General features: G+C 42.2%; 1 protein-coding gene across 4 annotated transcripts in view; it reads right to left on the reverse strand.

Moving 5' to 3' along the window:
- bcl9 (BCL9 transcription coactivator) overlaps positions 1-15,277 on the reverse strand; it is a 39,583-nt gene that overhangs the window by 19,284 nt on the left and 5,022 nt on the right. The window contains exons 1-2 of one of the 4 annotated variants that reach the window (XM_069663138.1): positions 10,127-10,271; positions 8,051-8,216 (exon numbers count right to left, since the gene is read on the reverse strand). The gene's annotated coding sequence lies outside the window, so the exon portion shown is untranslated. Of the gene's footprint in view, positions 1-8,050; positions 8,217-9,719; positions 9,991-10,126; positions 10,272-15,277 lie in introns of those variants that run through there. The other 3 variants (XM_069663140.1, XM_069663141.1, XM_069663142.1) reach the window with 3 other exon arrangements.

Genomic DNA, 15,277 nt, shown 5'->3' on the forward strand with positions numbered 1-15,277 from the left:
CTGCACCCGCAAACGGGCCGCACTTTAAGCCACGACCACGATAGCTACAGCTGGTTAGAGCGTAGAGTCTGCTTCACCGTAGATCCACTCATATACAACTTTAACCAAGACCCGACCCAAATTGGCCCGGGTCAAACGTGTGCAGTCAAATCCAGTCCGGATAGGGTCTTGAATCGCTGTGGCTACATGGATCAGAGCTGTTCAATCAGCTCTGATTACGTTGTGTTGTGTGACATGTTTTCTGAGGCGAGAGACCGTTCAAGTAACCTTTAAGGGCCAGTTAACCAATTCTCAACCTCAGTCCTATCATGCTATTATGTGGAGCTAATGGCATTATGGTAGGAAAAAAATGTGCCTATGGAGGACGCTATCCGCTTCTCCAATGGGCCCTGGAAAACCTCTGCCAGATGACGCGTTTTACGTCGTCCGGCCAGGGAGCTCGCTTAACTACACTTCAATCCAGGACACCCGCCTTCGATGTCATGTCTCGTTCAAAATCGTCAGGTTACCGAGCTACCGGCATATTCTCGTCGTATTTCGGATTCTGTACCGCTCTGAAAACGGTAGTATTTCACTCCAGCGTCTCTTGCTGGGCCGTTCCTTTTAGAGGGAGGAGCGCAATGCACGCTGGGTGTTGTAGGAATGTAGAATGGGCGAAACCACAATGTTTGTACAACTTCCTCCACAGCTATGGCGCCGATTTCAAATATCATTGCTTCTATCGATTACAGAGAACACCAGCTTTGACTGACGGCGGCTTTTTCAACAGGCGAACTGCTCCTTTAAGAATCATGATCATATTGCTGCTGTTGGACTACCAAACTGGTGGCGCATCGTGCTGCACAACCAGTTTAAGCTCTGTGGTCCATTTGGGTCCATTAGTGAATTATCCACAGGTCTAATTATTTTATGGATGACTTTTAATACTATTTTGCCACATCAGATAAAGGTAGGGTTTAACACGGGATGAAAAACAGACTTTTATAGGAAGCACTTCCTTGTACCTGAGAAAATTAAAACTAGGAGCATTGTGCTGAAATCCCCTGAACCACTGACACCAGCAGTAAGTACAGTGGCATCACCAGCATGCAGCAAAACCCACTCCTGGTTTCAACGCACACACACAAGGAAAATATGCAAATTCTACACTCCAGTACGTTTCTCTCGTTTGTGGCTCAAATGAAAAGCTGAACACAAGCTCCATTTGCTTAAGAGAAACTCCGCTGCCCTCTGTGCAGACCCCTTCTTTCCTCCCTTCTCTTGACCATGCTCTCTGGTCCGTGACTCCCTCCCTCCATCCCCGACGGTCGCTCCCACACTCGGGCCACATTCCTCCCCTTGCTCATGCTGGGAGGACGTCTCCCTGTGGCTAAAAGCATTGTGGGAAATCCCAACGGCCGGGCCCTCCAGAGGCCGTGCAGACCATTGTGGTGAAGTGCAGAGCGGGGCCTGCGTTCCTTCGCTCGCTGGTGGAAGGCTCTTCTTGCACGACACTCGCCAACATATTACACACTTGCCACAATAAAAAAACAACCAACACATGGCTGTTGTTAACGTCTTGATACTGAGCCTCAGAATAAACAGCGCAGAAATATCAGATAGCCACATTTGAAGCAGCAGTCAGTCAAACCCACGCTGTGCAAAACCTCATTTTAAAGCCTTTAGAGCACCAGGAAAGGAAAGGAATTACGTTTTTAAGATCTGCTCCAAAAATATTTTTCCATAGAACCTTTTTGTGCGTTACAAATCAACACCCAACAGAAACAACGTGACATCTCAACCTGTCACACCATGTGACACAGTTCAGGCATCTCTACTGACCTGGCACGACAACAAACAAGTGAAAACATGTTTGACTTAAAGCAGAGCACAATACACGAGCCTTCCCCGCTCCGCTATCTTACAGCAAAATTAGCACTCTGGAGAGAATACGAGCCAGATTGTGTCCCTGAATTACCCCAGTTTGCACTCATGTGTCATTCCCATGGAATTTTAAACACACTGGCTAAGACCTGCCTAATTAAATATACAGGCACAGAGCAATATACGTGCACATACTCATGCCGTTGCACATAGGAACACTGACATGCTGCAGCACTTAGCTGTCCTAATAATGTCTGAGATTCACCGAAGACCAAGTTTATGGCGTCTGCTGCTCCCCTGAGTCCGAGCTTGCTTACTCCTGGGCGTTTCTGTCTGAGCTGTCGCCCCACTGAAAGTATGAATGATCTTCAACAAGACAGGTCCACTCTGCTGTTACCCGCACGGCAATGTGTTGAAAGCAGCAGTGTATTAAGCATGGAAACCAGGTAAACAGAATCAGCAAATGAATCCTGATATAAGAGACACAATAAACTTCCTTCCTTACACTAATCAGGTTTTGTTTTCAGGAAAGAGGAGATAATTCTGTTACACACTCTCTTTATTGTCACAAATCCGTTTCCGTTGCCGTTATGACCTCGGAATGAAGCTTTTTGCGCCTCATTTTGGAGGCATTAAATTGGCTTTTCATCGCATTCAAGGTGGGTCGAGTTAATAAATTGAGAGGAACAAAAACAAATTTACTTCCTTTGTTTATGAGAATAAGCAGTCGAGTCATATTACAACACTCTGAGCAAAAACAAACATGGAGGATGAGATCGGAGCAGTTAGAATCTAAGGTGTGGCACTGCTTTGGATGTCACAATCTCAAAAAAAATTGACATGGATCGTTAGATGACTCAGCTGTAGCAATAAGTTATCCAACATTCGGCAAACTGTGGATGCCGAGAGAAGGGAACCTGTTGCTTTTCCTGCCCAACAGACTGCAGACACATCAAAGGACAAACCCACGTGATCAATACCACATTTAAGGAGAAGGCGACACTGATTGACAGCTAGTGGTGGACTATATCACAAAACAAACTACTTATAATTGATGCTTCATACAGCTTTGTAGCAACTAGTGCTGGTGGTTACAGCTAATTAAAATCCAATATTTACCAAGCAAATCAATTCACTGTTGTAGTTTGTTGGCATTTTTTTAAATCAAAGAACTACAAATATGTAACAAAAAAAGAAGTTGCTAATCTTGAATATTTAAACTGTGTGACCACTAAACTTTAAATCAGCACAACCATCTCAGAAGAGTGGCAGAAATTAATAAGTACACGTACTTAAGTGCTGCACTTCAGTACAGACGTGAGGTTCTTTTCTAATTGTGCTCTGATTATTCAAAGGATGTACAATATTTTTCAACATGCATTATTGGGAATTTACAGAAGTGAGGGAGTACAGTATTGTTTAGCGGTCACGTGAGTTTATTTACAAAGCCACGCTATTAGCCTCGTTCTTTGTTATGAAATATATGAGTCATGGATTGGTCGTGTTGGGGCAAAGACATTCGGGATCTCCTGCGATGATTGAGACAATGACCAGGGGGTGCTGATTTAAATGCATAATTTTGGATTTTTATAAGTTGGAGACGCAGGATGCACACTGAGCAACACCACGGCTGCTACATTACTTGTAAAGACGCAACAGATCCGTCCACCTCTGGGAATAACAATAAAGTGGGAACAAAGAAAGATTTTGCTTCTTCTCCCTTTCAAACTAAAGTTTACCAAAGACTTTCTGTAAAGCTCTGACACATACACAGCATCACTTACCAGGAGGACGACCAGATTTACTACACCAGAAGCCTCCTGTGATTTACACTGACAGTGTAGTCAAAGAACACTTGATAATGAAGAGTCAGAGCCGTTGATGCATGCTTATCGCCGGCTCATAAAATTTGATTTCAACTGGTCTTAAATTGCAAGCAAGCGCTATGAGTTGTGTCACATGTTTCAAGTTTCATGGTAAATAAACAAATGGAGGATTATGAGTGAAATCGTCCTCTTCCTGATGGACAAAAATGATTACCTGACAAACTCTATATTATATATTAGCCTCTCTCAGTTATATCGGTGCATATACATGTCTGAGTACATAACAAATGTAGCTGTGAGATAATTTCTCCTGCAGAGCCCACTCTGACTTCATGGTTAGCAATACTGTGACAATAACATGCCAACCTCTGCGCAGCAGGTTTTTTTTATTGTTTCAGAGGTAGACAACATGATTGCAGTTTGCAATGGATGTACCGCAAGTGCTCTGAACCCTACAGAGAAATACATCATCTAACTTTGCTCTCTACATCTTAGCCTTTATCATCATCAAGTGTGCATCAGCTACAAAAAATGTGTGGCCAAAATCTCCCTGAAAACCTTCAGCCTGATTCCAGTGGGCAGATTTTTTCCTTAGTGCCGTCTTTAAACGTCAAATGAAACCCCAGATTTAAACTACAGTTTGCCTCCTTCATCCCTACAGGTTAGCATTGTGTCATGATGCTACATTAAACTAAGCTAACTAGTGACAATAGTCAATCTGCCAGCTGGACGGGACCTCAGCCCGGCTGGCAGCTTTTAGCACGGTTAGCCGAGTTGACTGCAGGTCACCGCCGCCCCCAGGTTCCACCTGAGGGCAGCTTTGTTGGAGAGGACCCCTCCCCTCCGGGCAGAAGGGGCAGCCTGTCTGTGCAATAACTGTCAATCACAGCAGAGAAACATGAAAGCAGAATTATAGGTGCATTCTGACTCAGCCAGACACATCCCCGAGGATCCTGAACGGGCAACAATCCCACCACATATGAGACTGAGGCCTCCTACGCAACAAAAAAACACATTCATATTTATAACTGAAACTGTTCGAAAAGAAAGGCGAAGCTGTGAAGACTTAAAGGTTTTGTTTTAAAATGACATTCTGCAATCTTTTTGTAACCAATTTCCTTTATTGTAATATTTCTTTAACATTGTTTCCCAGTTCTGAACGCCCCATAATGGTCAGCTTTGATTTTGATTAAATGATTAAGAAAGCAACTGATGCTCTTTTTGTTTTTGTCGAAAATACATTGTGATAAATATCAAATGGAGACATGGATACTTGTGTTTACTTATCTGTGAGAAGCATTTAACACTAGTTTGGAATAACATCATTGGTGCTCCAAAAACAACAAGGTCTCATCATCTATCCCTGTGAATGCTTCAGAATATACCTGTAAACACGCCGACTCCACTCTCTCTCTTTTATCATACTAAAACTTGGGCTACTAGAATAGTCTTTCCAAAGAGAAATCTGTGTACCCCACTAAGTGGAACTAATATTCATCAATAAGTTTAACTCTTATTAATTATATAAACTGTGTGTTCACAATTTCACACTGACAGAAGCATTCATTGTGGATTGGTCACATCTGGCTACTACCTGGACCATTTATTAAAGTCGCTACTGGTTAAAGGTATCACATCACGACTGATTAGCAAGACAAGACGACTAGCCATTTTGTTTTTTGGCTTTTTTATTATTCGATAGGACGGCTGAAGAGAGACAGGACATGTTGGGAGGAGAGAGTGGGGGGTGATGCACGATATTGGATATTTTTCCCGATATTTTCCACCCCTTTTTTTGCCGATTTCGATACCGATATATTAGGCACATGGTTTTTTTTCACCTAATTGCAGAGAACATCTGTAGTGGAATTGATATCATGCCTACTCTTATTGTAGTGGCCCACTGGCAGATACAGAAATAACATAATACAGTGCTTTTTAAGATGTACACATTCACTGGGTAATGTGAGAAAACGACTTAAACTTAGGTTATGTACAAAATGCCGAATTTATTTGTGTTTATTTTCTTTTCTTTTTTAAGAAGGAATGTCAAGCATTTAGGCATAATTAAAGCGTTGTTTTATCAGCGGAAAATATCGGAAGAAAAATGTATATCCGCCGATGCTGATGTGTCATTTTCAAGCCATAATCTGCAGATACCGATAACGTGCCGATAATACCGTGCATCCCTGCCAAATGAACCTGCAATCACCGCATGGAGGACTTTAGCCTGCGTACATGGGGCGCCCGCTCCACCAACTGAGCGAAACCAGTGCCCCACAACTAGACGTTTTAACAAGTGGCAAGGGCCAGTATGTGCAGCAACTAACTTTCAGGATCATGTCCTCAAACGTGAAATCTAGTAGTTGTGTACTTTTTTCAACGAGCATATGAATGAAGAACTTCTGTCAAGCCATCATTTCATGGAGCAGAGAAAATACCGTCTATAAATAAAGTTTGTGTACATGTTTTTTGTTTCATTTTCCTTACAAAATCAACATTACTCTTATCTCCTAAAAGGGTTAAATGGAAATTTGAAGGCCAACAATGTTTAAAAGCCCAACAGTATTTTTCCTGCTCTCTAGGGGATAGTACATAATTACTGTACTGTGGATGTCTGACTACAGCAGGACTCATTCAGCAGATGAACTACAATCCTTAATTAACTGGGAATATAAGTCTAAGTCAGCAAATAGGAAACGGATGCTTTTTTTTTTGCTAAATGTCAATACGACTTAGTTTATGAGCTAACGGGTACGAAATTGGAGATCAGACAGAGGCCAGGAAAATAAATATCAAACAATAGAAAAAAACAGACACACTTGGGTCCAACCAACTGTATGAACCGGGGAGGGGAGCCCCCTGCCACCCACTACAAAGACGATGAGACGACCCCCCCCCGTCATAGCTCCATGTCATGCACAACACACGCCTTGCGAGTTTTAATTAGAAAACCCATGAAGCAAACAAATGCACGGAAACATGAGAGGCCAACACACGGAGGAGAAAATAAATCCTTTGCCACTTCACATCAATATCCATTTCCCCGTGTCCTTCACCTCGCTGTGGTTTTTGGTTAACACGCTCCGGATTAGATAGCAGATAAATAAACAGCGCGGACAGTCGTCTCGCCCCGACCGTGTTGTGTCCTCAGCATGTGCAGATCAAAAAGAACGAGACCAAACAAATCGCACTGATAGTCCAAAAGCAGAGCAGCTCGGCTTCCTCGGGCTGCTTTCCCTGAGCGTAAAGAGCGGGTCTGAAGGTCTGCGATTCAAGGCCTCTCGCATCAAAATGCACCAATCAACATTGGCACTAGCATAGATTAATGTCAAAGGGGAGATAGTGACCGATGTTGCGGTTGCGTCAGAGCGGTGTCAGGCTATCACGTTATGGCACCAGTGAGTGTTTGCTACGTTTGATTGGTCTCATAACATAATCAGGAAAATGTGTGAACTGATAGTAAGGAAAGCAGGCAACAAGGCACGTCTTATTCTTTTTGCTGTATATTTTAATCCAAAGCAAAACAAAAACTTGCTTAACTGGTATTTTTTTCTTACCTGGAATCATAAATCACTACCTTTCTCACTCACTCACGACTCCCTCAAATGAGCGCACTCAGTAGTTTACTTTGTAGTTGTACGTTTAGACAACAGCGCTTGTGGGTTTTCATTTAAAGTGTTTAACAATATATTTAATTACCTCTTTTAAGGGTACTAAAAAGACCTTACATTTACCTTGGCAGAATTCTGACACTAATAACTGGACAATAACATCAAATAGGCCATACATTCTCTTTTTCCAGTGCAACAGCCCTTACCAAGTACATACTTTGCATGCAGTATGCATACACGTGGGACGCACTGCTTCATCCCAATATTGCGCTCTGAACTTTGACCCACTTGCTCATACAACTGTCCCCATCCTTAGTCCAAATATAAACATTCGCCAAATGTGCCAGTGTATGACGGATTTTTTGAAAAAAGCATGCTGCTTGCATACTTTAAAATGCAACAGGAAGTTAAAGGACATCCTATTTATGGCGTACTACATTTGACATGCAGTAACAGGGACAGTCTAAATCTTTTTCTGGCTTACTAAATAGTTAGGCAGTATGGGAACGGGAGCTCAGCCAGGAAATGATTATAGACACATCCCGTATGTATCGCCGTAGCCTTGTCTCTTAGCATTTCTACTGTTATGCTCATGACGTAGTAAAGTATTTGGTATATTTAGAAGCAGTGTGCCATGTTTGTATGTATTTTTAAGAAGAGTGGAGATGTGTAAGTATGAAATAAACTGTTATTAAATGTGTCAAAATTAAAGAAGGGGAAAAAAAAGAGAGAGTGGAGCTAGGTTACCTCAGAAGCCCCCCTGCCCTTTCAGCAGGGCCTCATATGGAGAACCAGGTCTCAGGTCCCCTGGGCACTGATGTCTGCTCTCCACTCGACTCCTCCCAGTCAGCCACGGAGGCTGTGAAGGAACCTGGGCCACTCACGACACCCTACAGCCACAAGTCATTCACACCTGGAACAGAGGGAGAGAACTTTGCTCATCGGTTGAAACACAAACAAGCGAAACGGCAAGGAAAAGCACTCAGCTGCTCGTGTTAACAAGACCCACATGTAGCAAACACATAACCAGTGCAAAGCTTAGGTCATTAGGGGCTACAGTAACAGTGTCTACTGGCCTTTTTAACCCAGACACTCATTTATACTTCAGTTATCGACCAGTGTACACTTAAGGGACTACGAGACAGTGTATGATACTATATCAAGAGCTTTTTTTACTCTTTGCATCTCAGACGACTTCCTCCAAAATTTGAACTGTGTGAGCGACTTTTTTGCACCGGAAAACTGCAAAGAAAATAGGACGAAGGAGTGACCATAGCAAGGACAAATATGAAACAGCCTTAAGACTGTGCAATAGATATGCGCTCAATGCAGACAGCATTGTTGCCTAGCAATTGAAGAGACCAGAGCCCTGTATTAGGAAGGTTTGCAGTTCAATCTCAGCAACTAGCAGGTATGCTTGGACCCCCTACCTGCTAAATCAGAAGCAGCTCTGGATAACAGCATCAGTTTACGGAATAAAAGGCAAACTGTGACAAAGCTTTAAAGGTTTTTCTTTTTTATATAATGAGCAGGACAACTTATGATGAAAATTTGATTTCAATCCTTGCAAAATTTTGTATAAAAAAAAGGAAAATAAATGGACTTAGGGACAAGTACTAGATGAAAGGTAAAAATGGAAGACTTCATTCATTAGGGGAGTAAATTCCCAAGTTTCAGATGTCTTTTACCAAACATTTTGATGCAATATGGTTTGGATATTTTTATACTCAAAAGTCAAGTTAAAAAACTGGTAAAACTAAAACACTGAACGAATTTTATGCCATGTTTAGCTCCCTGTCTTGCCAAGGTAACACAGCACAATGCCACACAAGTTATTCACAAACGGGCCTACTCGAGGAAGTCGTCCTAAAATATACACCGACATCTACAAACCCTAAAACTCTGCAAATAAACGTAAGGCACACAACAACTACACAGACTAGACTTCCCCCCTGAAATCTCAGCGCCTCACTGGACAACTCTTGGCGGACAAAGTAATTCCATGGCGCTTGAAACTCCAGGAACTTTTTTTTCTTTTTCCTAAAAGAAGTTGTTCCTGTTTCGCCAGAGAACTGGGGGGGAAGGGAGGACTTCAGCACTTGCATTCATGGAGCGTCGGCCAGCGCAAACAAAGTCTTCCCCGAAGAGGGAGGCACTGGACGGCGGCGGAGAGCGAGAACAACGACGTCGGCCACAAGCACACAAATAAAAACACACACAAAACGAGATTTAATTGAGGGCTTTGTCTGTGAATAAAAGAATTCAGGCCCTCCTTGAGCAAACGTTCATTTTCAAGTTCTGCTAGCTCCGTTAACAATGTAACAATTAAATCGCTCGGCAGATGATAGGGCTGGCCGACACAATCAGCAGCCGAGGCCTATAATCTCGCTACGCGTTTATAAATCATATCACTCACATTTTTAATAAAGGAAATACAATACCAGCGGTGTAGTACTCCCGAAGAATGCAGAACATGCATGCTGCATTGTATCCTTTTTTCATTTTCACTAAGCACGGGCGGTCCTCCAGTATAATGGGGTAAAAACCAATATTTCTCCGCGGGTTTTACACCATGCTGAAAACATCGTGAATAATCCGCTTTTGGTGCGCTGGAAAAATCGGCATTCACGCTTGAAAGGATGCTCACTGTCTGCCAGGCCAGACACGACGTGGGTTTGCTAGCCAGCCTTCGGGGACAGAGGCAGAGAAGAACGGATACCGGAGTGAGATGTCCCCGGGAGGAGGACCCGCGTGTGCCCGTTGCCAGGAGGCGAGCTGTGGTAGCGACACTTTCCACCTGGATTTGAATAAAGGAGCACTCACCTGGAATGTTAGCTTAATTTCCACTTTCCTCGAACGACGGATTCATGGCGCACACTTATCAAATCACAACATTTTCACGGTAACATTATAAAATAGAAATGTGTCTCCCCCCCTTTCGCCCGAGCTTTCCAGTGGTCCTACTCCATTACATCCCAGTCAAGATTTCCTGTCGTCTGTCCCCCCCTCCGTTCCAGCGCGGTGGTTTCGCCCGAATTCTAAGTAGCAATTCTAGGTCAGGTCTGTGTGCCAGTGAGAATGTAACTGTCGGACAGCGAAGAGACACCAATGTCCACCTCACGTAACACGGTAAAAAAGGGTGACTAAGATACACATTTTAAAGTACAAACGCACTCAAATGGTGGTTTAAGCTGTTGAGCTTTTCACTGAGCGGAGTTATACCCTCGTCTTTGTGTTTGTAACTTCCTCTAATGAAAGAACTTGGGAGTAGTTACGCATCAAACTTTTGGAAGCTAACAGCAAAAAGTTTTAAAATACAAGTATGGCCATTACATTACATCAGCCTAAAACAGCAAGAGCTGAAACAGTTTGGGGATTTATATAGATTTGGTCACTATAGAAATAATGTATTGAATACCACTGATATACAACTAATTATATAAATAGAAACAATAATGGAAAATCTTTTTTTTAGCTGCTTTTCTCTTCTATCTTTTCCAGTATCTTCTGATAAAATCAGTGAATCAAGTCAATTCAAATCAATTATTAGCAAATTAATTTAAGAAATACCAGGTGTCACTGTTATGCTGATAGTAATCCATTTGTGTTATTAACATTCTTGTAATATTTTATTCAAAATGTTTTACACCTTCAATGAACCTGTCAATTCAGCTGCAGCCATTAAAATGTCCTGGTCCAGACTTTCTTATCTACATCCGAATTTGTGTTGGATTAAAGGGAGTCTAGCTCTTTTATATTACTCTTCTATCAAGTACTGAGAACACAAATACAAGAAATCAAAGGAGAAAGGGTTAATCCTTGTTTTTCGACACACTGGTTCCAAAACCTCCAAACAATATTTTCACAGAATTCAACCTTTATTTCTTTTTTACTGGATCCTCCCTGCCTGGTAAACCGCTAACCCTGAGGGCAAAGGGTTTTTTTAGAAACTCATGAGACGTTGTACAAAAGTTGTCAGTGTTGCAGTGAGGGAGAAATAGACCTCGTGAAATAAGTGTAAAAGGACTTCCACTTTGAGATACTAAAATCAGTAAACACCAAAGTCGGTGTTTGTGCTTTATTGTCAAGAAGTGAGTTCATTAAACACACACACTCACCGGCCACTGCATTAGGTACACCTGTACAATCTAATGCAGTTCAAGCTACAGCACTGCCATGGATTCTGCTTTGATGAAGTTTTTGTTGACTTTTGTTTTGTTGAGATTCGGAAAAAGAGTGTAAAACATGAGGGGGCCAGAGTATTAGAAACACCTCTGATAAAGCAGCTCAGTACAGCCCCACCACCAATTATGACCGTGACACTGAAATATCATTGAATTAACACCTCTATGACAGCTTAGAAAAAAGTCTGTACATTACAGGCAACATAAAAGCAAATCTTATGGCTGAGCTGGTCTATTGGATTACATTAGATTTTTCTGGTGTACCTAATGAAGTGGCCGGTTAGTGTAATTTTGAGGCTCAAACCATCATATTTTAACAGGTAGCCTTGGTTAGACTCGTGTTAATTGCACCGGAAGATGCAACTGGTCCACTTCTGCTTTAGACTAGTTATCATCCATGCCTAATTCAGATCAGGCCAAAGCCAACCATTTCTCTAAGTTTGAGGGGGTTAAAGCACCACTGAAGCGTTTGGTAAACAACCAAGATGGCCGCCGCTGACGTGGAACGTTTGAAATGCTGCTAAGTAGGCATTAAAAAAAACAGGCCGGTTGTTGATGTAGGGTACAAATTTGGCTACTAAATTATGTGACGCCAAACGTCTTAGCTTTAAGTTGAACTACAAGCTGCATGATTTGGATGTTGGAACTAGCTAACTAGCCTAGCAGCCTATTGCTATGTTGTATATGTGTTGCAAGAGGCATTGTGGTCTGTGACCTTTGATCAAAAATAAACCCAGAAGGTCCAGGAACATTTTATTTCATAATTTGGTCTTGTGATGCCAGGCTAGAAAAAATCTTTTATCACATTAAATAATTTTAAAATAATATGTGTGTGTGTTAAGTTATTGATGATATTCATTCAACAGAATAAGAGACTACACTTCCCATAAGCAGTGCAGACAGGTTTTAAAAGTGGTCCTGCTGTGCAAAGGAGCTGACGAAATTAAAATGTGACTAACGCAACTTGAAAAATTCTATTTTGTTCAGCTGCATCACACACACACACACACACACACACACACACACACACACACATATTTACAGACTATCACAGGCCTCAGAGGAAGAGTGAAACATTAAGGACATGCAATATGAGAGTGGTCCTCCTCAATATTTAATCAAGATACATTTCAAATGTAACCCAAATGTATAATCACGACAACTGGGGATTGAATGAATTGGTGTTTAAGTGCATGCATTATTAGCTGGCCTGGTTTTGTGTGTGTATGTGTGTGTGTGTGTTGCTGTACGTCTATGAGAACTGATTTAGACTCCCAAAGTGAAGATGTTTTTGCAAACGGCACATTTTTCTCCAAGAGGCTGTTGAAGGAGGAGGAGGAGGGCTTGGTTTTCAACACACAAGGACAGATTTCTGTGTGTTCAATCTTTGGATTTAAAAAAAAAAAAAAGGAGTTGAGTCACTTAATCGAGTTAGCAACAGGGCTTCTTTTACGCATGATCTTGAACAATGGCCCATAGAAACAACAGATTTGGATCTGAAAACAGTCACGGCGTGAATATGACGTTAAACTTCAATGGCAATTTGTTAAAGGCCAAGTTGCTGTATTTAAATGCACATTTTGGTCATTTGGATTGATGGATTTTATGATCTTTTGCTTTAAAAATACTTAGACAAGTGTTTGCTATCACAACTTGCTATTTAAACAAACTATGGACTATGTTTAAGGCAGATTATGAACCAGACCAAAATGAATGCTGCTTGTTATCGCTGCCAACGGGTCCGAGTCCGACGAAGAGATGTACAATAAGTGAAGCTTAAGTGTCTTTAAAAAATGTAACTTAGGCTTTAATCTTTATTAACAGATTCGACATAAAAATGTAGAATCTGTAGGTGCGCAAAACAAATTTTAGTTCACCAAGAGCTCTGGTTTCCGTTTGTAGTACATTTGTAGTCCGCAGGGAAAACTACAAATGTCCATAGGACGTGCGGAGAGCAAAAGTGCCAAAATGAAATCCTGGTCATCTGATGACTGTTTAGTTTTTTATTAAACTCTGCATGCAAGTTCAGCTAATGATCCGTCCTCAACTTGAGCGACAAATCTGTTTGACGCTATGTAGCGAAAGCCAAACAGCATTAAGATTTCTCTGCATAACTTACTAATAACAATGAAACTGAGAGTCACCAGAAACAGATTAACGTTTGCTCCTCGCAGGGGATTTAATGAAACCAAGAAACGACAGCGTTTATTTTGCAGACATATCCGGAGGGGCGAATGTCGCTTCTCTTTTGATCTAAACACGTTCACTTCTCAAGTTAAGCTAATTTGGACTGTAAACGATGCAACACACGGAAAAGGAAGTCTTAGCTGGAAGTTCTGTAACTGCTGGCTACACCCGAATGCTCAAAGTTTGCCGTCACTCCCAGAGGATAAATTGTTGTCAGACGATGGCCGATGGGTTACGGACAGGTTCGACAAAGAGTTAAGACGTACAGATCTGTCCACAGGGGGAGCAAAAATCCACACAAGCCCAAAGTTGTCTTCTTTAGGTAGCTCTTTGAATGTATGTGAATCTAACTAGTTATTGGGTTTGAATGAGACTTGATTTCTTTCCTTCTTTCTTTCTTATATGGTGTCTTTATATACCCTATGTCTCTCTGCTTATATCTTACAGGGCTGCAGAGCATCAGCAACATGGAAGCCTTGTACGGCAGTGAGCGGCGGGGGAGGACAAACTGTACGTAGGACACAAAATCACGGGATGAGAGCTGCATATTTGTGACTTTTGACAAGCAGACCATGGCTACGTCGGACATGTTTGTGCACGCTAGCAGAGATCTGTGACACACCAAGAAGCTCTTTCTCCCTCTCTTTCTGTCTCTCTCTCTCTCACGCACACACATACACTCCCTTCCCGCTCTGGATTTGTGTGTGTGTAAGTGTGTGGGTGTGTGCATGTGTGTGTGATAAACCCCACTGGTGGAGTAACAGTAGACTGGCAGTATTCCCAGACTGGGTTGCATTAGACATGCACACTAGCAAAGCTCTTCAGGTCGATGTTCTGGCTCTCCAGCGCCGCAACTCTCTGGCATGACTAACCCGGGATACTTTGTAAACGGGAAAACAAAAAAAAAATCACTTTCTGCCCGATGTTACCATAAAAGAACAGAAGAAATCATGTTTATTCCCCCCTGAGCGCTATATGTGTGAGCCCATCCGTCTGTCTGCCTGCATGCGTGGGGGCGTGTGCATCACGTATGTGTGTGTGTTTAAGCAGGACACCAACATTGACTGTTCACTTATCATATTACCATCTGCATTATTTAAAGCTTCGATAAACAGTCCTGCGCTTGGGTGAAACACAGAGGCAGGTGGTGGGTTGGAGGTGTGATGCAGTTTATTGATAAAGACATTAGGTCTGATGAATTATCATGTGGATTATTTAGAGTAAAACAGCTGGCTTTGGACTTGAGACTGTGGGAGGGTGAGCGTAAAAACTGCATCTTTAAGTGAGCTGTGTTTTCCTACAGTAGGACAAGCTGGTCCTATTCAGGTCTGTTCATTAGCAGGCTTTGCAGAACCGCTAGGAACGGCTGGGTTATCAAAATACTGAGACAGTGAGCTCACTCACACAGCGCTGAGGTCACTTACCGGAGAGTGGCAGCCTGACCAATCATCAGTCAGCCTATTATCATGGTATGCAGTGTTGCTATGAGTAACAGAGGCAAGCACTGCCTGGCAGATCCCTAATGATGGTTGATGCACTGAGATGCTACCACTTGGCTTTTTCTATTCCGTTGTGTTCGCCTCTCTTTCGCCACCACTCTCTT

This window comes from Semicossyphus pulcher, unplaced genomic scaffold (genome assembly GCF_022749685.1).
Source record: "Semicossyphus pulcher isolate SPU_LCO1_2020_fin unplaced genomic scaffold, fSemPul1.0.p SCAF_15, whole genome shotgun sequence".
Taxonomy (NCBI): Eukaryota; Metazoa; Chordata; class Actinopteri; order Labriformes; family Labridae; genus Semicossyphus; species Semicossyphus pulcher.